Source organism: Trachypithecus francoisi, unplaced genomic scaffold, assembly GCF_009764315.1.
Source record: "Trachypithecus francoisi isolate TF-2019V2 unplaced genomic scaffold, Tfra_2.0 Lachesis_group16, whole genome shotgun sequence".
Lineage (NCBI taxonomy): Eukaryota > Metazoa > Chordata > Mammalia > Primates > Cercopithecidae > Trachypithecus > Trachypithecus francoisi.
The window spans coordinates 63,510,700-63,533,061 of record NW_022681461.1 but is presented as its reverse complement, the minus strand read 5'-3'; the positions used below and the strand labels follow the sequence as shown (position 1 = coordinate 63,533,061).

Below are 22,362 nucleotides of genomic sequence, written 5' to 3'. Positions count from 1 at the left end.
TAACCAGATTCTCTCTTCTAGGAATCTGGAAATCAGAGATGCCAGGCAGCCTCTGCTGGCCCTTGAACTGGCAGGGATAAAAAGCCAGGGCAGGGCAGCTGTGCTTGGCTATGTGCACAGGAGCAGAGACAGCCAGTCTGCTGAGAGACAAGAAAGGAGCAGGAATGGGAGGGAAGGCAGAGTTGAGACCACATAATCCTAGAAACACAGACTGAATGGCCTCAGACCCGCATGAGCCTGTAAGACAGCCTTGTATTCTGAGAATACCTTTTTGGTCTTCTAAAATCCTGTTGGCACAAGCTATAGAGTTTCAATTATTTGCAGCCAGAAAATCTCTCACGGAGACAAAAGTGCCTGTTCTTTCCACTACATCCTGCTGCTTCTCAAAGTTATCAACAAGCTCTGCATTTAATGAACCTATTTTTTAAATCTGTAACTCAGATTACCTTGTTAAAGGAGAAAAGGGAGGCCATGTTAGTTCATATTCAGAATTTGCTTGTTAAGAGTGCACGCGAATAGGAATGCTAACACATTAAATAAAAATCTTTTTATTTTCCCATTCTAGGACTACAGGTAATCAGAATTTTTACCTACTTCAAGTTGGGGACCCAAGGTCCGATGGAAGAACATAGCCTTACTAATGAAATGGTGGTGACTCAATGCTTTCCATCCATTCCACATTGAAATGAAGCCAGACTCAAGTCACTTAAATCAGTCACATTCTTTCAAAGCTGTGCACAGTGAGGCATATGTTGTACACTCTACTCATATTAACACCTTCCATCTATAATTTATAGCATTTTGCTCATTTTCTTTTTATGCAATAGGCTGTAAGTTATTAATTCAGTACTCACAAATACAAAGAAATACAACATATGTTATTTTCTTCTAGTTGTTAAGTGCTAATATAGAGAAGGAGAAAATAACCAGAATTAAGCAGGTTACTCAAGCAAAGGGTAAAGTGGCTTTGTTGCCCACCATGAGGAACCAACACTCTGTCAGCGGGCAACCCAATGACTCTTATCTCCTTTTTCATCACTCTTCAATCCTTACCACCCTCATAAACACCAAACAGATCCTCCATTTAGAGTCACCTTTAGCTCATTCGGTTTTGACAAACCACCATTTTTAAAAACATGTCCATTCACTCAGTAATTATTATATGTCAGACTATGTGCTAGAAATATGGGGGACATAATTTTAAATAAGTCCTAGTATTTCATAATCCTACTTCTTTTTAAGCTCCTTTAAAAACTGCCCGCTTACCGCTTACACAGCTAACATTATACTCAATGGTAAAATACTAAAAGCTTTAAAGTTTTTCCTCCATGATCAGGAGTAAGATAAAGATGCCCACTTCTATTTAACATCAACATAGTATTATAAATTCTAGCCAGAATAGGCAAGAGAAAGAAATAAAAGGTATCCACATTAGAAAACAAAAAGCAAAATTATCTGTACGTTGATGACATGATCCCATATGTAGAAAACTCTAATGATTCCACAGAAAAATATTAAAAGTAATAAACAAATTCAGCAAAGTTGCAGGATACAAAATCAACACATAAAAATCAACTGTGTCTTCATACATGATAATGAACAATCCAAAAAGGATATTTTTTACAGAATTCCATGTATAATAGCATCAAAAAGAATAAAATACTTAGGAATTAACCAAAAAGGTGAAAGACTTGTACACTGAAAACTATAAAATATTTGTAAAAGAAATTAAAGAAGATATTAATACAAATAAATAGAAAGATATCGTATGCTCATAGACTGGAAGAGTTAATATTGTTAAGATGTCAATACCACCCAAAATGATCTACAGATGCAATGCAATCTCTATCAAAATCCCAATAACTTTTTTTCAAAATAAAAAAATCCACCCTACAATTCATATGGAACTACAAGGGACCCCAAATAGCCAAAACAATCTCGAAAAAAAAAAAGAACCAAGTAGAGTTCTCACACTTCCTTTTTTTTTTTTTTTTTTTTTTGAGACAGAGTCTTCTGTCACCCAGGCTGGAGTGTAGTGGCGCAATCTCAGCTCACTGCAACCTCTGCCTCCCAGATCAAGCGATTCTTCCGCCTCAGCCCCCGAGTGGCTGGGATTACAGGAACCCACCAGCACACCCAGCTATTTTTTGTATTTTTAGTAGAGGCTGGGTTTCACCATGTTGGCCAGGCTGGTCTCGAACTCCTGACCTCAGGTCATCCACCTGCCTCGGCCTCCCCAAGTGCTGGGATTAAAGGCATGAGCCACTGCGCCCAGCCTGAAGGTCTCACATTTCCTGATGTCAAAACCTGTAGCAAAGTTATGGTAATCAAATAGTGTATACAATAACAATGAGATACCACCAGACACCTATTAGAATGGCCAAAGTCCAAAACACTGAAACAACAAATGCTGGCAAGGACGTCGAGCAACAGGAACCCTCATTCCTTTCTGGTGGAAATGCAAAATGGTAAAGCCACTTTAGAAGGCAATTTGGCGTTTCTTACAAAATGAAACATACTCTTATTATATAATCCAGCAATTAGTTATCCTTGGTATTTACCCAAATGGGTTGAAAAACTTATATCCACACAAAAATCTGCACATGAATGTTTATAGCAGCTGTATTCATAACTGCCAAAACTTGGAAGCAGCTGAGACATCCTTCAGTAGGTGAGTCCTTCTGTAGGTGAGTGGATAAATAAACTACAGTATATCCAAACAATGAAATATTTTTCAGTGCTAAAAAGAAATGAGTTGTCAAGCCACAAAAGATATGGAGGAATCTTAAATGCATATTACTAAATGGAATAAGCCAATCTGAAAAAGCTACATGCTGTATGATTCCAACTAAATTACATTTTGGAAAAGGCAAAACTACAGACAGTAAAAAGATCAGTATATGCCAGGGGCCAGACGGGAGGAAAAGATGAATAGATGAAGTACAAAGGATTTTAGAGTAGTGAAAATACTCTGTATGATACTACAATGGCAGATACATGTCATTATACATTTTTCAAAACCCATAGAATAGCACCAAGAGTGAACAGTAATGTAAACTATGGACTTTGGGTGATGATGACATGTCAATGTAGTTCCATCAGTTGTAAAAAATACACCACTCTGATTCAGGATTTTGATGGTGGGGGAGGCTGTGAATGCAGGTGGGGGAAAAGGTATATGGAAAATCTCTGCACCGTATGCTCAATTTTGCTGTGTGAACCAAAAATGCTTTAAAAATGAAAACAAAAACAAATGAAAAAAAGATCAATGTGGTACTGGCATAAAGACAGATATAGAGGCCCAGTGGGATAGGATAGCTCAGAAATAAAGTCTCTCAGGTGTGATCAAATGATTCTCAACAAGGATGACAAGACTATTCAATAGGGAAAGGGCAGTCTTTTCAACAAGCGGTGCTGGGAAAACTGAATATCCACATGCAAAAGGAATGAAGTTGGACCTTTACCTTATACTGTATACAAAAATTAACCCAAAACAGATCAAAGGCCTAAACATATGAGCCAAAACTATTAAATCCTCTAGAAGAAAATATAGGAGAAAACCTTCATAACACTAGAAATATAGAAAATATAGGAGAAAAGCTTCATAACACTAGAAATATTGAAAATATAGGAGAAAAGCTTCATTAACACTAGAAATATAGAAAATATAGGAGAAAAACTTCATAACACTAGAAATATAGAAAATATAGGAGAAAAGCTTCATAGCACTAGAAATATTGAAAATACAGGAGAAAAGCTTCATTAACACTAGAATACAGAAAATATAGGAGAAAAGCTTAACACCAGAAATACAGAAGATATAGGAGAAAAGCTTCATAACACTAGAAATACAGAAAATATAGGAGAAAAGCTTCATAACACTGAATTTGGCAATGATTTCTTGGATACGACAACGTAAGCACAGCCAACAAAAAACAAAATAGGTAAATCAAAGATTAAAATTAAAAACTTTTTTGCATCAAAAAACACTATGAACAGAGTGAAAAGGTAACCCACAGAATGGCAGAAAATATGTGAAAATCATATATTTGATCATATTCAGAATGATCAATATTCAGAATATATTTTTAAACTCCTACAACTCAAACAATGAAAAAACACTTACAAAATGGACAAAAGTCCTGAATAGACATTTCTCCTAAGATATACTAATGGCAATGAGCAGATGAAAACATATTTAACATCATTATTTTAAAAATTGCAAATCAAAATCATAAGAAACTGCTTCATACCCATTAGGATAACTATTATCAAAAACAGGCTGGGTGAGGCGGCACACACCTGTAATCACAGCACATTGGGAGGCTGAAATGGGAGGAATTCAAGACTAGCCTGAGCAACATAGCAGGGCCCCCATCTAACAAACAACAGCAACAAAATACCCAAAAAATTAGCTGGGCATGGTGGCATGCCTGTAGTCCCAACTACTCGGGAGGCTGAAGTGGGAGGATTGCTTGAGCCCAGGTGTTTGAGGCTATAGAGAACTATGATTGCACCACTGCTCTCCAGCCTAGATGATAAAGAGAGATCCTATCTAAAAAAGAAAAAAAATGGGAAATAAGCGTTGACAAGTATACAGAGAAATTGGAACCCTTGTGCATTAAGAATATAGAAAGCTGCTGTAGTTAAAAAAAAATTACTGGCTGATTGATCTAGCAATTCCAGTTCTGGGTGTATCCCCCAAAAGAAATGAAAGCAGGCTGGGTGCAGTTCCTCACCCCTGTAATCCCAGCACTTTGGGAGGCTGAGGTGGACAGATCACGTGAGGTCGGGGGTTCAAGATCAGCCTGGCCAACACGGCGAAACCCCGTCTCTACTACAAATACAAAAATTAGCCGGGCGTTGTGGTGCGCCTGTAATCCCAGTTACTTGGGAGGCTGAGGCAAGAGAATCATTTGAACCCAGGAGGCAGAGTTTGCAGTGAGCCGAGATCATACCACTGCACTCCAGCTTGGGTGACAGAATGAGGCTCCATCTCAAAAAAAGGAAAAGAAATGAAAGCAGAAACTCAAACAGATATTTATATACAACAATCATAGGCGCATTATTCACAATAGCCAAAATATAGAAAAAGCCCAGGTGTGTCCATTAGTGGATGAAGAAACAAACACAATATGGTATATAAATACAATAGAGAATTATCCAGCCTCATAAAAGAAGGAAATTCTGCTACAACATGGATGTACCTTGAAGATGTGATGCTAAGTGAATGAGCCAGACACAAAAAGACAAATATCATAAGATTCTACTTATCTGAGGCACCTAGAGTGGTCAAATTCATAGAGGCAGAAAGTAGGATGGTGGTTGCCAGGGGCTGAAGGGAACAGAAATAGGGAGTTAGTGTTTAATGGGTACAGAGTTTCAGTTTGGGAAGATGAGAAAGTTCTGGAGATGCATGACAGTGATGGTTGGACAGCAATGTGATTATACTTAAAGCCACTGAACTGTACACCTAAAAATGGTTAAAATGGTAAATTTTATATCATGTATGTTTTACCACAATAAAAACAAAACACCATCTGCTTAAGCCCCCTGATACAGTTTGAATTTGTGTCCCTGCCCACATTTCATGTCGACTTGCAATCCCCAGTGTTGGAGAAGAAGCGTGGTGGGAGGTGATTAGTTCATGGGGACAGACTTCCCTCTTGCAGTTCTCGTGACAGTGAATTCTCACAAGATCTGGTTGTTTAAAAGTGTGTAGCACCTCCCCCTTTCTCTCCACGTAAGATGCCTCCTTCCTCTTTGCCTTCTGCCATGAGTGTAAGTTTCTGAGGCCTCCCCAGCCATTCTTCCTGTACAACCTGTGAACCACGAGCCAATTAAACCTCTTTTCCTTATCAATGACCCAGTCTCAGGTACCTCTTTATAGCAAGAACAGACTAATACACCCTCTGCGGCTGAGGGGCCATTTGTGGCTCTACTCTGAGCTGTCTGCAGCATAGAATGCTGTTCAGATTGTCATGGAGCATTGAAAACTGACAAATGGTTCTCAGATCCCCATTCTCCATCTTTTTCCATCCTGACCATCCTCGCAGTTACCTGGGTTCTAAATCTGGTAGACATCTTTCCTTTTCTCTTCCTCAGACACTTTTGGAAAAAGCACTGGATTTGGGATCAGAAGACCTGAGAGTCGTCCTAGACTTGTCTCTGGCACTCACTGTGAGATCGTAATCAAGCCTCTATCCTCAGGAGATGGAGATGAGGAAACGTGGGAAGATAGCGAGGAGAACCAACCAAGATATGGAAATGGAAGTGCCTAGTACATGCCACAGAACAATACAATCTGAGTTCCATCATTGATTCAGGTACTCATTAGGTGTTGATTAAGTACCTCCTATGCAGCAAAGGGTCTCAGGAGCCAACAACACAACAGGACATGTCTGCCTTCGTGGAGTATACAGTCCACTGGGGAGAAGGCGATGAGCCAGATGGTGCTCAAAGTTATCACTATAAACCATGGTAGGGGCTGTGGAAGGAATACCAGAGAGCAAGGAGGGCACAGGGGGACCCAATCACATCTGGGGAGCCTGAGAAGGTCATCCCATGTCAGGGGTGTCCATTTGTCCAGGAAGCTTCCAGCGTATGCCTGTTGTCCTGGTGTTATTGTTTATAACACCCCTTGCACTTTCAAATGTATCCCAGTTTGGTCAATAAATCAAATGGCCAACCTTTTCCTGAGGATGGACAATTTGAGCTGAGATTGGAAGGAAGAATGGGAGTTGACTAGGAGATGAGAGAGGAAGGGCGTTCAGACAGAAAATAAATGTGTAAAAGCAGAGAAGTAGGACTGTCATTGACACAATGCAAAGCCTGAAGGAGGGTCAGGGTGGCTGCAGCAGAGAGGACAAGAGGGAAGTGGTGGAGATGAGACTTCAGCAGGGGGCATTTCAGGTAGGGCTGCACCCTGTGCTGGAGCACGCCCCCACCACCCCCGCCACCCGCCCCTGTCCCCAGAAAAGAATGAACCCAGCGAGCCAACCAGGAAAGAGAGACCACAGAGAGAGAGACTACGTGTTGTAAAAGCAAGGGAAAAGTGTTTCAAGACTAAAGGAGTGGTGGGAAGCTGAGAGGTCAGACAAGATGAACATTAAAAACTGCTCATTTGATATAACGCCACAGAGAGCTTTGGAACCACTCCAGTTCACACCATTACCTTCCTGATTCTCTCACCATGCTTAGGATGTGCCTGTGCTGTTATTTAGTTATTTCATGTGTAATCCTTATCTCCCTCATTAACACTATGCATTTCCAGGGCTAGGAACAATTTGATATGCTTGTCTCAGGTCTCCAGTGGAGTGTAACCAGGTATCTGGCAGGTCCCAGGCCCACAGGAAAATTAGAAGCCATAATCCTGAGAATCACCCATGTCACCTTCTCCCTCCTCAACATCCACTGGGCAGCAAGCCCTCTGGTTGATCTCCTAGCTTATTTTTAATTTTCTCTCCTTCCTGAATCCCCACTGCCTCTGCCTTAGTTCAGGGTCTCATCTCTCACCAGCCTCCTCCCCTACCTCCCTTCCTCCACGGTCTCCTCTTTAGTCTACCTGACACACAGCAGGATGAGAGACTTTTATTTTCATTATTTTTATTTTTATTTTTTTCAGAGATGGGGTCTCACTCTGTCAGACAGGCTGGAGTGCAGTGGTGTGATCATAGCTCACTGCAGCTTCAAACTCCCAGCCTCAAGTGATCCTCCTGCCTCAGCCTCCCTAGTAGCTGGAACTATAAGCACATGGCACAGCACCTGACTATATCTTTTACTTTTTGTAGAGTCAGAGTTGCGCCGTGTTGCCCAGGCTGGTCTCAAACTCCTGGCCTCAAGCAGTTTTCCCGTCTTGGCTTTCCAAAGTGCTGGGATTATAGATGTGAGGCACTGAGCCCAGCCCAGATTTTTATTTTTAAACACAGCTCTGACCATATCGCTCCTTTGCTTACAACGCTTCAATGCCTCCCCAGGGACCGACCACAGGATCAAGGCTAAGCCTCAAGCCTCATCTGAAAGACACTTCACAGACTCCCCTCTGCCAACCTGCCCACCTCAAGTTGGGTCACTTAACTCTTGGGCACTTGCACTGCCACTGTGACTGCCTTCGACCCTTTAAGGATACAGCACTTTATTGTTTGGTGGCCTGGATTTCTTCATGGCATTCCTTCCGCCTGGGATCTTCTGACTGGGCTTGCCCATCCACTCCCCCTCCATGATGATGATCTCTCAGCTCTCTTTGTGACCTCTGTCACTACACCCATCACAGGTCATTTTGCAACATCTTGTCTGCACATCTGTCCGCCTGGCCTCTTTGCAAACTCTTTAAGCACAAGGAGAGCCCCATGCTCATCAGTGTATCCCTAACACCAAGTCTTCAGCACCCTGTAGGCTTTGTTTTTAACCTTTCTGAGGTCATAAATCCCTTTGAGATTTGTGCCAGAAAAAAAAAAAAAAAAAGCACACACATGCACAAAACATTCCACGTGAGCTTAGGAGATTCAAAGACTCCCTACAGCCCCTAGTTGTTCTCAGATACCAGTGTTAGCAATGCCTGCAGTAATGTTTCATGAATGAATGAACTCACAAAGAGCAGTCACTCAAATACATGTCATCATCATCACCACTAACATTAGCATTTAGGTAATGCTTATTCCTATGTCTATGTGTTAAACACTTTACATGTATGACCTTATTTAATCCACAAACATGATAAAGGTGCTATTAACCCTATGATAAAGGTTATGATATAGGTGCTACTATTAACCCTATTTGCAAATGAGGGCACCAAGCGCTAGAAGAGTAAATAACTTTCCCAAGGTCACAGAGGTATTATAGTAAGGACAGAGGCAGGATCAAATCCAGGTGTGCGCAGTTTCAAGGCCCATGCACTTCAGCACTGAAGATGTCTTTTTGGAGATTGCTATAGTCTTATTTACTAGTCACAGATGAATAACTGTAACTAACCTACCTTCACCCTACATGCTACCATCTTTGTCACAAAGAAAGTTCCTCCCCCAGAGTATACACTTGGATGGACCCGAAATCTTTTCCCACTTTACCAAAAGAACTAAAAACAAACTTGCAAAATAGTCACATTCAAATGAGAACTGAATCTGTTAAATGTTCTTTGAGCAAATCTGTGTTTAAGGAATTGATGATGTTCGGGTCCCTCTTCTAATGGCCCAAATAGAAAGTTCAAATCCCCCTGGGGATTTTGCAAAATGAAATTTCACAGTGAATGCTGATGAAAGCACAGTTCACATTTCTGTACTTTGTGAATGATTTTCTTCATAAAGCTTCTCTATGAACAGAAAGCATTTCAAGTGACTGAGGATAAAGGTGGCAAATAAGCTTTGATATGAGCAAGTCTGCGGGCAATGCATCTGTAGTGGGGAAATGGTCCAAATGGTTGCTCTAAGATGAGGGGTCCAAAGTACTCAAAGGAAACACAGGGAAGGTGAGGTGGCTAAAGCACCAAGCATGGACCAGCAAGACCCCGGCTCAAGCCCAACCCACCACACCCTGTTTAGAGACTCTGACAGTGACTTTGCCCTTTTAAGCTTCCGCAGCTCAGCCACAACTGAGAAAAACAATAGTAATGAAACCTGTCCACCTCCCAGGGCTGTTATGTGGACTGTGATAACACATGGGAAAGCACTCTGTAAACAGTACATTGCTGTTACATGAGACAGGTTATTATTTTTAACGTCCAAGGAAATCACCTCAACAAGTAACTTCAATTTAAAAAGACGCCAACCAAATATCGCGTGTCATTAGGACAGCTCTTGAGTAAGGACACTGCGGTGTGCCTGCACTTGGGAAACCTTCCATGATGCCTTCAGGCAGGTTAACAGAGTTCTCTCCAATGTTCCCCTGGCATTCTGTTGGTGCCAGTAATATAGTCACTGCCCCACGGGGCATTTATGTTTACACGACTGCCTCCCTCACCTGACAGGATGCTTCAGGGGAGAGACATTTTATTCTTCTTTCTACCCTCTCCCCTACCTGTGGTCTGCAGCCTCAAAGATGGTCCCCAGTGATCCCTGCCTCCTGGAATTCATTTCCTGTGTGTCCTCTCCCACATTGTCACAGGCTTGGTCTAGATGACCAATGGCATATAGCAGAAGTGATAAGCCATCGCTTCTGATATTTAGGATATTTTTTATAAAAAGACTATGGCATCTGCCTTAGTCTCCCCACTCCCCCTTGCTTTGGGAATGCCTAGGGAGATGCCCATGTGGTAAGCAATCAAAGTCACCTGCCATCAGCCATGTGGGTGAGCTTGGAAGTGGATCCGTCAGCCCCAGTCAAGTACTCAGGGTCTGCGGCCCTGCCCAACAGCTTGATTGTAGCCTCATGAAAAAGCCTAAGCTAGAACCACCCAGATAAGTCACATTCAGATTCCTAACCCTCAGAAAGGTGTAAGATCATGGATGTTTCTGTTTTAAGCTGCTAAGTTTTGGGGAAATTTGTTACATCACAATAGATAATGAATGCACCATTTCAGTTTTAGAGCAAGATCCCAGAGATAGAACACGTTCTGAGAATGAAGGAATTTAAGATAAATATATCCTTATAATATAATGAATATAATAATTACTATTGAGTACTTAACAATGTGCCTGGTATCTTACATAAATGCCTCCATTTTGCAGATAAAGAAATATAATCGCGACCGGGCGCGGTGGCTCAAGCCTGTAATCCCAGCACTTTGGGAGGCCAAGACGGGCAGATCACGAGGTCAGGAGATCTAGACCATCCTGGCTAACACGGTGAAACCCCGTCTCTACTAAAAAAAATACAAAAACTAGCCGGGCGAGGTGGCGGGCGCCTGTAGTCCCAGCTCTTCAGGAGGCTGAGGCAGGAGAATGGCGTAAACCCGGGAGGCGGAGCTTGCAGTGAGCTGAGATCCCGCCACCGCACTCCAGTCCGGGCAACAGAGCGAGACTCTGCCTCAAAAAAAAAAAAAAAAAAAAAAAGAAATATAATCGCATTGCTAATAAGTGACAAACCCAGAATTTGAAGCCATGTTGGTTTATCTCCAAAGATTGCACTCCTTCAATTCGACTAAGGGGAATGGATGAATGGATGGATGGATGGATGGATGGATGGAATGAGCACATAGAGCAGAGAGTTGTGACAAACACTTCAAAGAAGATGTCATAAATTTCTTTAATATACCCTGCAGTTTCTGCCTTGGCATTCATTTTGTGGCCTGGCATAAGTTATTTGAAACACAGTCATACCACATCGCCTTTGGCCTAGTTAAAACTTTCCTTTCCATGTCGTTGTTGGTGATACTGTCTGTTTGTTGCTCATCCTTCGGACCCAAAACCCAGCGCACCCACAGCTGCTGACCACAACAAAACCTAATCACCAACACTAGAGTCTCTCTGTCTCTCTTCTCTTTCTCTCTCTCTCTCTCTGTGTGTCTCTCTCTCTTGCTCACTCACTCACTCTCACTTCCCATTCACTGGTTGCGCTCTCTGTCCCCTCCAGACTTCCAGATGGTCCCCAGTCAATGCCCCTAACCTCTCTGGATCCTCTGAGTAATAAATTTCTTCCGTTTCACCTCCTTATCATGTTGTCTCATCTAACACACACCCAAACCTAACCATCCCCTTGGTCAGGGCTCTCCTAGAGACTGGCTATCTGGGCTTGTGGCCACACTCAACAGAGAGACCTCAAGACCAAATTAGAAAGAATCCATAACAATAAAAATTGTAAAAGAAAAAACATAGCACAGAAAAGTCCAGAAGAGGCCAACTAAGACAAAGAAAGGACTAAGCAACTGCCCTTCAAGAGTGGACCAAAAAAACACAAAAAATCTATCACTCTTCCTCAATCAAGAAAACAAGCCGACTAAGAAAATACTGGTGGAAGGCCGGGTGCAGTGGCTCATGCCTGTAATCCCAGCACTTTGGGAGGCCGAGGCGGGGGGATCACCTGAGGTTGGGAGTTTGAGACCAGGCTGACCAACATGGAGAAACCCCGTCTTTACTAAAAATACAAAATTAGCTGGGCCTGGTGGCACATGCCTATAATCCCAGCTACTAGGGAGGCTGAGGCAGGAGAATTGCTTGAATCTGGGAGGCGGAGGTTGCGGTGAGCCGAGATCGTGCCATTGCACTCCAGCCTGGGCAACAAGAGTGAAACTCCGCCTCAAAAAAAAAAAAAAAAAAAAGAAAGAAAGAAAGAAAGAAAGAAAATACTGGTGGAAATTGATGAAATCCTGAAGGGTGTGACCAGATGGAACACAGTTCTATCTGCCAAATGTGAGCACATCCAAAGAAGGCATGTCCCTTTCAGGCTGAAAGAGGGAGGCCCGCTCATTTCTCTGCCTTGCTGCTCACATCACAGTGAACAGCATTGCTCCCCAGACAGAGGAGAAATTCTACCCCAACTGAGGGGCTCAGGAAAATTCCAGGCTCACTCTTGCCTACAGAAAATGGGGCTGGTGAGAAAAGGTTTCCTCATGCCGGTGAGGGACCAGACAGCTTCCCAGCTGCAGTGTCTTTGGAAGGGGCTGGTGGGGAAGCCTCCCTGTGGGAGCAACTCCAAGCCTGTTTCCTCGACGGGAACAGTAACATCAACTTGATTGGGTTATTACAAGGATTAATAATATGTTTGAACCACCTAGCACAGGGCCTGGCACACAATGCTTGATGCATACTAGGTGTTCAAAAAATGCTGGTTTCCTTCTTCTCTTCCATTCTTTCTTATCATTTTTCACCTCATACTTACTGACTGATAAGATTTTTAAAAACTCCTCCTTCATCCATCTTTCTGCTACCCAAAAGAGCTAGGAGATGGGGGTGTTTTGCAGGACTAGCAAAGTGCACATGGTACAATGTGCACATGGTACAATCATGGTATTAAAGCCTCATGGGTCTTCATGGGTAGGCATGTAACCTCTGGAGAAAGCCGACACGTGCAGAAAGGCTCCTTCCCTTGAGTTCAGGGACTTGGATTCAAATCAGGGACTTGCATTCAAATCTCAGCCCTGCCAACTATTAAGGGCCTTGGTTTCATCGTCTGAGAAAGATGAGTAGCAGAGCCTCCCTCACAGGGGATGTTGTAAAGATGAAAACAACTGCATAGGTGAAAGTCTGTTTGTGAACGGCCTGGTAGACAGTAGGAGCCAAATTAGTCCAATTAGAGAATATTGAGAGCAAGCCTCCTGGATTGTTCATCTAATTAAGTCCCTTGGTGAGAAAGGCAGAGAGGAAGTGTCCCCAGACATGCCCGTTGGCAGAGAAAGCAGAAGCTGGCCCTCCACAAACCCACCTCAGGAAAAACAGTCCATGAAGCATGGCTCTGGTCCACCAGGGATCCAGGAGCCAGGTCGGGGTAGAGGCAGATGTGTGGACAGATCTGCAAATGCATTCCACATGCCAAAGTGCGGTGTGAGAGCCCAGAGGGAGGGGCAGTGGCTTCTGGTCTAAATGAGAAAAAGCTTAACCAAGGAGGGGCCACTGGAGTGGGGCATAAAGTAGGCCTTCGCAAAGGAAGAGACGAAGGGAAATCAGGCAGAGGGATCAGTGCATATGAATGAGGGAGTCTGGGATAGCAGAGATGTCCCACGTGCCTGGAGCCTGGGGGGACAAGGGAACAGCCAAAGCTGGAGAGGTCCACGCAGCCCACACAGATCACAGTGGGCTCACAGGGCAAGCTGTGGAGCTGCAGCTTGACTCTGCAGGCGGAGGAAGTGCCCAATCAGGGCTATGTGCAAAGTGCCCAGTGCCCAAGCAGGGCTATGTCAGACCAGGGGAGGATGGAGAGAGGATGAGGAGTGGAGAAAGACTGAGAGCAGCCAAGACCATGAGGAAGCCGACCTAGGCTGGGAGAAAGGGGAGGGAGCATGGGTTGTGACGGGGGCCAGAAAAAAGTATGTGCAGGGAACAGGGCTGGGGGCAGGTGTGGGGAAGTAAGGGCAGTCATGGCTCCATGTGCAAGGACTGCTCTGACAGTTCACACACTTCACAGGCCCCTTCCCTTCTGCTCGTGGGCTACATTCCTGTCTCACCTCCGCCAGGTTCCTAGTCATTCGGGAATCTGAAGGGAGAGCTCCCACACAGATAACTAGCACCCTGAAGAGCCTTCCAATGTAATAAAGGCGCCGTCTGGCTCCAGTGGGTTTCCCAGGAACACAATAATTACTCATCCTCTAATAGAGCCAATAAATATAGCAAGAGGATAAGTAATTAACAACCTTTTACTGGAAAGTAGCAATTCTTGTGATCTATGAAGTTTCCTTTTCCTGTTCACTTCTTCTTCATTATTGCAAATATGATACCCTGGGTAAGTGTGCCATTCATCCTTCACTGAGTTAATCACCAAAGCATGTTGTATTTTTTATTAAATCCATTCATTATCATTGATTCATATGAATGAAAGCTGGAAGAGCCACAGTGAGGCCCATCGTCCACCTTGCTTCTGTTTGTGATTGCAATACTTTTAATGAGATCAAAATTATTACCAAACAATTTAACAATGGGGAGGAAAAATCCCCATTAGTAGGAAGGGAAGATAACCTTGCCCCTTTCATAATTTCAGCGTACCATAGCAATCTCCTCCAGTTATTTATTCTGCTGTCTAATTTCCCACCCATAAAGAATCTTTATTAGTAGTAATTATATTATTAGGCAAGAGAAAAAGAAAAAACTTCACAAACTTCTAAAGCAATTACCTCTTGGCTTACAGTTTTAATTAAAATTCCAGTTTATTTAGCAAATAGCTCTGAAAAGATTAGATACCAATTTAGCTCTGTGTTCTTTTTCTACTTTCCAATTCATGAGGGTGACACAAACAACAAAATAATCTCTTTAAATGACTCTCACTCCATTCCATCATAATTCAGTCCATGGAAAAGAGCTCCAATATCAATTATAAATTATAAATTAACTCCATTATACCCTGTAAATTATCAACAGTAATCTCCCAGTTCTCTACTTCCTCACAGTTGGTAAATTATATCAATTTACCACTAGGCCTCAAATTACCTAGACTCTTCCACATCAAAACTTTAAATGGTTTATTAACTGAAACGGAAACAATGCAAATCAGGTTTCCATTTCAGCAACACTTACCTCTCACCCAGGATATCAGACAACTTTATCCAAAGTCACACCTGACTCTTCTTGGGCGGCTTTTCCCCAGTTACCCAGGAACCCAGTCCAATTCAGTACTTTCCCCAATAACAAGTCCCACCAGAGCATTGGTCAAAAGGCACCGTGGTGTTGCCGGTCCATAAATTCATTTATCCAACACATAAGCAAGCCATGCCTTTGAGCCAGGTAGTATGCTCCGGGGATGCTCAGAAATTCCACACATAGGAGCAGAGGGTTAGTGGTGAGAGGCAAAGCTGAAGGGGGGATGTATTAGTCAGGGTTCTCTAGAAAGACAGGACTAATAGGATAGATACACATATATAAAGGGGAGTTTATTAAGTATTAACTCACACGATCACAAGGTCCCATAATAGTCTACCTGCAAGCTGAAGAGCAAGGAAGCCAGTCCAAGTCCCAAAGCTGAAGAACTTGGAATCCGATGTTCAAAGGCAGGAAGCAAGTTGCCGGGCGCGGTGGCTCAAGCCTGTAATCCCAGCACTTCGGGAGGCCGAGGCGGGCGGATCATGAGGTCAGGAGATCGAGACCATCCTGGCTAACATGGCGAAACCCCGTTTCTACTAAAAATACAAGAAAATTAGCCGGGCATGGTGGCGGGCACCTGTAGTCCCAGCTACTCGGGAGGCTGAGGCAGGAGAATGATGTGAACCCAGGGGGGCGGAGCTTGCGGTGAGCCAAGATCGCGCCACTGCACTCCAGCCTGGGGCACAGAGCAAGACTCTGTCTCAAAAAAAAAAAAAAAAAAAAACAAAGGCAGGAAGTATCCAGCATGGGAGAAAGATGTGGACTGGGAGGCTAAGCCAGTCCAGGCTTTTCACATCTTTCTGCCTGCTTTATATTCTAGCTGTGCTGGCAGCTGATTAGATGGTGCCCACCCAGATTAAGGGTTGGTCTGCCTTTTCCAGCCCACTGACTCAAATGTTAATCTCCTTTGGTGACACATTCACAGACACACCCAGAATCAATACTTTGCACCCTTCAATCCAATCAAGTTGACACTCAGTATTAATCATCACAGGGCAACATAGGAGGATGAATGAACCAGTGGACAAGTCAGACAAATAATGCCTGCAGTCACCATCTAAGCCAAGCTTTTTACCTATGCTGTCAAATTTCCATTCAGAGCTCCACACCACCTTTTAAATAGCCATCATATCCCCATTTCACAGAAGGAGCAACCAAATCTCGGAGAGGTAGAAGCCATTTGAACTGACCCTTGATGAATAAAAGGGAAGTTACCAAAAGACTGGGGAGGGAGGAAGCAAACTGCATGGGCAAAGACTGAGCAGAGAGCAGCCAGGAGCCCAAGGAGCTGGTCCTGTGTGTGGCCACTGGCTCGTGGGGCTGCCTCAGGCATTCACAGACCTCTTCAAGCCTATTTCCCCATTTGCCACATGCAGGATATTTCCCACTCTGCAAATCTACAAGGGGCTGCTCTTCTTTTCCAGCAATCAACAATGACTTGTGCTGAGCACGATGTATCCAGTGCTGCCAAAATAATGTACCCAAGGGAGACAGAAGAGGTCTCCTAGAGGACTAACTAAAGGTGAATGAGCTCTGCCCCACTCCAAATTCATTTGCTCCTCCTGATCCCAAAAGCCAGCTGGAAACTCCCAGAGATGTGCCACTGCCACAAGAGCCTCAAGTCATACAATCACATAGTAGTAAAAATTAATATTGTACTGATAATTTCCATAATAATGAAAACGGTGGCTACTATTTATGTGCTGTGTATATTACACGTGCTATCTCAGTTCACCCTCACAACAACACTATGAAATAGGTGCATGTATTATTTTCACTTTACCTATGTGAAAAACCTAAACTCAGAGCAATTAAATACCGATTTATTTAACCCTCTGGTACTGCATCCAGTAAGTCGTAGAACAAGGACTAGAACCCAGCCCCATTAAATCCTTAGGTCCCACAGAACTGAGCCTAGAAGAAATGGACGAGGTTCCCTAACTATCATAGAACTGCGGTGATGATGGGGTGTGTACTGAGTTCCCAGGCCCATTCTTGGGAGAAGGGACCTGGCCCCACCTAGGAGCTCTCCAGAGTGCTGAACAGACTGCCACAGCATTCCCACTCAAAGCACTGCATCTTCCACCTGGGCGCCTATGCCTATGTGAAGCCTCACCTCCTGATATCAGTGCCCAACAGAACCGCTAATGCAATAGTGTTGGGAATGGGAGTATAAACGGAAGAAAAAATTAACTTTTAGAAGAACTGAGCTAGAGGGGACAACAGGACATCAAACGGAGGTATCCCACAGGAATTGGAAATTCAGGAATGGGAGTAGAGAAAACCCAAGGCAAGAAGGGCACGTGCCTGCTTCATAGAGGAATCATAGAGGAAAGAAGTGCTGAATGGGTGGATGTGTTCTTGGAGTGATTACTGAGAAAAAGCAAAGGCCAGAGGTGGGAAGGGAAGGAGACTTCCTTCAGCTGCCCTAGATAGTGGGCGCCAAGAACAAATATTGCATTAAACCCCACTATTGTATTAAAGGTGTTCAGGGAGGATGGCATTTTACTGCCTATAGATTTGAATCTGTGAATAAATTCCCACTACCACTCCTAAACCTCCAGTAAGAAAGAACAATGAATGACAAAGTATTCCAGGGAAAAACAGAAAGTGATCTACTGTAAGGTGACACAATTCAAGCTCAAATCCACTCTTTCTTTTTTTTTTTTTTTTTTTTTACTGAATCTCGCTCTGTCACCCATGCTGGAGTACACTGGCACAATCTCAGCTCACTGCAACCTCTGGCTCCTGGATTCAAGCAATTTTCCTGCCTCAGCCTTCCTAGTGAGTAGCTGGGATTACAGGCACCCACCACCTCACCTGGCTAATTTTCATATTTTTGGTAGAGACAGGGTTTCACCATGTTGCAGTGAACTCCTGGCCTCAAGTGATCTGCCTGCCTCAGCCTCCCAAAGTGCTGGGATTACAGATGTGCTGGCCACTGCGCCCGGCCAATCATATCTACTTTTAATTGAAGTAAAAACATCTTAAAAATTTGAGAAGTCACTTGGAAAGGCCCTGAGCTTCTCTTTGGCCTTGAGACCACAGAACCTAAAGGCTCACATGAAGAGATATTTATAAACACACCTCTCCCTCTGGTGGTAAAAGAGATATTTAAAAACCACATTTATTCTCTGGCTCCATCCCCACCTCCACCCTCCTACACACCTTACATAAGAATAGTTATGCCCTTTTACGAACTTAGTCTTTCATTCAAGCAAACTTTATTATGTATCAACTCAATGTCAGGCACTTGGGGGGTTCAGAAAAGAGTAAGGCTCAGTCCCTGTCTTCAGGATGGACTTGTAAACAAATGATAATGCAAATTCACCCAGGCTCTAGGAGATGAGGGCCAAAGGGCTACAGGAGCATGAAGCAGAAGCATGAGTTATTCTGCTGGAAGGAAAAATGTGGTTTGGAAGAAACGTCAAAGGTGAGGTGGAATTTGCCAAGTCTAGAAGCCAGGAAGGTGGTGTGGGCACAGGATCGTGAGGAGCAGGATCATAAGTTTCCTCGAGGCAGGAACACCTTCATGGTGCCTAGCCCAGTGCCTGGGAGGGAGTAGGCACGAAACAGATGCTAGAGGAATTAATGGCATGTAGCTCCATGTGGAGGAAGGAAAGCCTGCCCACAGGGCTTTGCAACAGACAGGGAGCTCAGTGGAGCCAGAATCCATAAGCCTCAGGACCAATTTTAATGTGAAACTGCTCAAGCCTACAGTGGTCATGTTCAGATTTGGTCCTTCATTCCTCCAGGCAAGGATTTAACAATAATGTTCATGTCCACTTCACCACAGGGGAAAGGAAATATATGACCACAGTGTGGTCCAGTTTCAAGAGGGATGGGCCAGCTCCCGGCTGCAAGAGAGAGTCCACTCTGCTGTTTAGAATTTTAAAAGGTATCATCAGCAATAACTGCCCAAAAGTGATGGGAGAGGGGGCTAGCACGTATGGGCATCTTTATCAAATTTTGGAGCCTCCTTTTGTTTCTGATGTTGAGCTATAAGTTCCAAATCTCATTTTTCACAGCTCAACACAGCTAACAGCTGTGGCCAAATCCAGTGCTTTCACTGGCTCCTTGAGATGAGAGCTGTTATTCCTCTATTAAGTATTTAAGCAATACCTTTTAATTTACTTAATGAACTCAGAACAAACTGATTGATGGCCCAGCTCAGTTGGTAATGACAGCTGGCATTTCCCTGATGACCAGATAATGAGGCAATTGCATTAAGTGTGTGTCACCCTGATCAGCTGGCATGGTCTATTAAGGCAGAGATAGGCCACGTACGGCTTTCAGTCAGCATCCACAGCATGCAGGTCCTTAAGCACTCTGGGACCAGCTTAAACACCTCTGCATTTCCATGCTGTGATAAATCTGATGCTTTCTTGGTGCACCTTGAAGAAACCGAGCCAGTCAACTTAGCTTTGGAAAAGCCTGTATCCTGTTGCAAATAATGATTAAAAGAAACATTGTGGGATTAAGACTCAGGAAACTGAGATTCTAGTCGTAATTAACTAATTCATCCACTTGACAAACATTAATCGAATGCCTATCACGTGCTAGCTACTGGGCTAAGGGCTGGGATATAAAATAAAACCACTATCGCCATGTTTGCTGAGCATTTACCATGTGCCAGGCATGGCTCTAAGCACTTTCAATGTATTAAGTTACTTAAAACTCCTAACAACCCTAGAGGTAAGTGCTATCATCATACCCATTTAACAGATGAGGAAACTGAGGCACAGAGACGTAAAGTAACTTGCCTCAGTTTTCAACTCATAAGTGGCAGAGCCAGGAACAAACCCAGCCAAAATGACTCTAGAGATGAATGAGATACAGCTCTAGCCCTAGAGAAACTCGAAGTTTCTTAGAGGGATACACAGACATGTACACATGTGCACTTAATGCTCTGTGATCCAGAAAAAAAAAATGTGTAACCTGTATTAGCTTTATATTGCTGCACAAAAAAATTAATACAAACGTGGTGCCTGAAGACACCTATTTATTAGTTCACAGTCCTTTAGGTCAGGAATCCACCATGGTGTAACTGGTTTCTCTGTTCCCTGCTCCAGTTATCCCCAGGTTCAAATTAAGGTTTTGCCAGGGTTATGACACTCATCTGGGCTCAGGGTCATCATCTGTGCTCACTGGTTGTTGGTGGAATTCATCTCCTTGCAGCAGAGGGACTGAGAACCTTATTTTCCTTCTAGCTGTCAGCCAGGGACCACACTCAGCAACTAGAGACTGCCCCATGGCTCCTTGTCATAGTGACCCCCATAGGTAATTGATAATATGGGTATCTGCTTTCTTCCTGACTGGCTGGAATGCATCTCTCAGACTTCCTCTTCTGCAACCAGCCAGAGAAAACTCTTTTCCTTTAAAGGGCTGGCCTGATTAGATCAGCCCCAGGGATATCTCCCTTTTGCCCTACAATGTAACATGGTCACAGGGGCGATGTCTCATCATAGACATAGGGTCCACCCACACTCAAAGGGAAGAGGATTATACAAGGGAGAGTATCATTCAAGGTCACCTTAGAATTCTTCCCACCACACTTGCTGAGTTTTCACTTTCTTGATCTGAGGCTAGACTAGATGACAATGATGATAGCTATTATTTGTATAGTGATTCACAATGTAATAAATACCTTTTCACAAGTAGTATCTTATATGTGCCTCACCATCCAGAAATCCCAGTGCTCTAGGAGAAAAGGTTAGCTTCACTGCTCAGAAGAGGAATATAAGGATTAGAGAAGTTACATAACCTGCTCCCTGCCATGCTGGTAGAGGATGGGAAAGACAAGACATTAACTCAAGCCTTCCAGTTCCAACACATGAGCTCCTTCCTCTGGTCCATGCTGCCACATAGATCCGAAAGGACCAGACACAAGCTAGTGCCAGCGCCTTGACTGAAGTGGGAAGAACACAGGAATCAGATCTTGGTTTGAATCCAAGTTTTGCCGGTTGGATTCAAACCCATTAGTTCCAGGTCTCGGGCAAACCACTTCCTCTTTCTGGGTATCCTCATCTGGAAAATGGGGGGAGAAGTTGGACTACATGGTCTCCAACGGCTCTTTCAGCCTCACATCAGAGCAAGACTGTTTCAACTACTGTGGGAGATTATTAGCTCCATGGGTCCATTTTCTTGTTGAAGAAGAACTGTATAACTATGCCCTCTTCCAGGTATCCCTGGGGTGTGGGAGAAGATCAGTGTATTAGTTTCCTAAGCCTGCCATAACAAATTACCATGAACTTGGTGGCTTAAAACAGAAAGTTATTCTCTCACAGCTCTGAAGATCAGACATCCAGGATCAAGATGTCAGCAGGGTTGACTTCCTCTGAAGACTCCAAGGGAGGATCCACTCCATGCCTCTTCCTGGCTTCTGGTGGATGCCAGCAACCCTTGGCATCGCTTGCCTTGTTCATACATCACTCCAATCCCTGCCACCGTCTTCACATGACCCTCCTCTCCATATGTCTGTCTTCTCCTTTTCTGTCTCTTATAAAGACACTTGTCATTGGATTTAGGACCCACCCTAAAACGAGGATCAACTCACCCCAAGATCCTTAATTACATCCACAAAGACTATTTCCAAATAAGGTCATATTCACAGATACCGGTTAGGGCTTGGACATATCTTTTTTTTGTCAGGGGGGCACAATTCAACCCCTATACATAAATTGATGCATGCATCCCACTAGTGATGGAACTTCAGTGCTTTCCAATGTTTCCATTACACAGAATACTGCAATAAGCATCCTTATTGTATCTCATTGAGCACATGGACAACAATTTCTCTAGAAGTGGAATTTTTGGGGTCGAAGAGTAGATATATTTTTAACACCACTAAATATTGCTAAGTATTTTTGCCAATCTTTGATGAATGTGAAATAGTATCTCATTGTTATTTTAATTTGCATTTCTTAGATGCATTTCTTGCATTTAATTTGCATGATTAGACTAGTGAGACTAAATTTTTTTTTCCTTTTTTTTTTTTTTCTTTTTTTGAGATGGAGTCTCACTCTGCCGCCCAGGCTGGAGTGCAGTGGCGCAATCTTGGCTCACTGCAACCTCTGCCTCCTGGGTTCAAGCGATTCTCTTGCCTCAGCCTCCTGAGTAGCTGGGACTACAGGCACCCACCACCACGTCCAGCTAATTTTTGTATTTTTAGTAGATACGGGGTTTCACCATGTTAGCCAGGCTG

At 43.5% G+C, this 22,362-nt stretch overlaps 1 protein-coding gene across 1 annotated transcript in view; it reads right to left on the bottom strand.

The window, feature by feature from the left end:
* Nucleotides 1-22,362, bottom strand: part of TTLL11 (tubulin tyrosine ligase like 11) — a 294,890-nt gene that overhangs the window by 233,319 nt on the left and 39,209 nt on the right. The window lies entirely within an intron of this gene.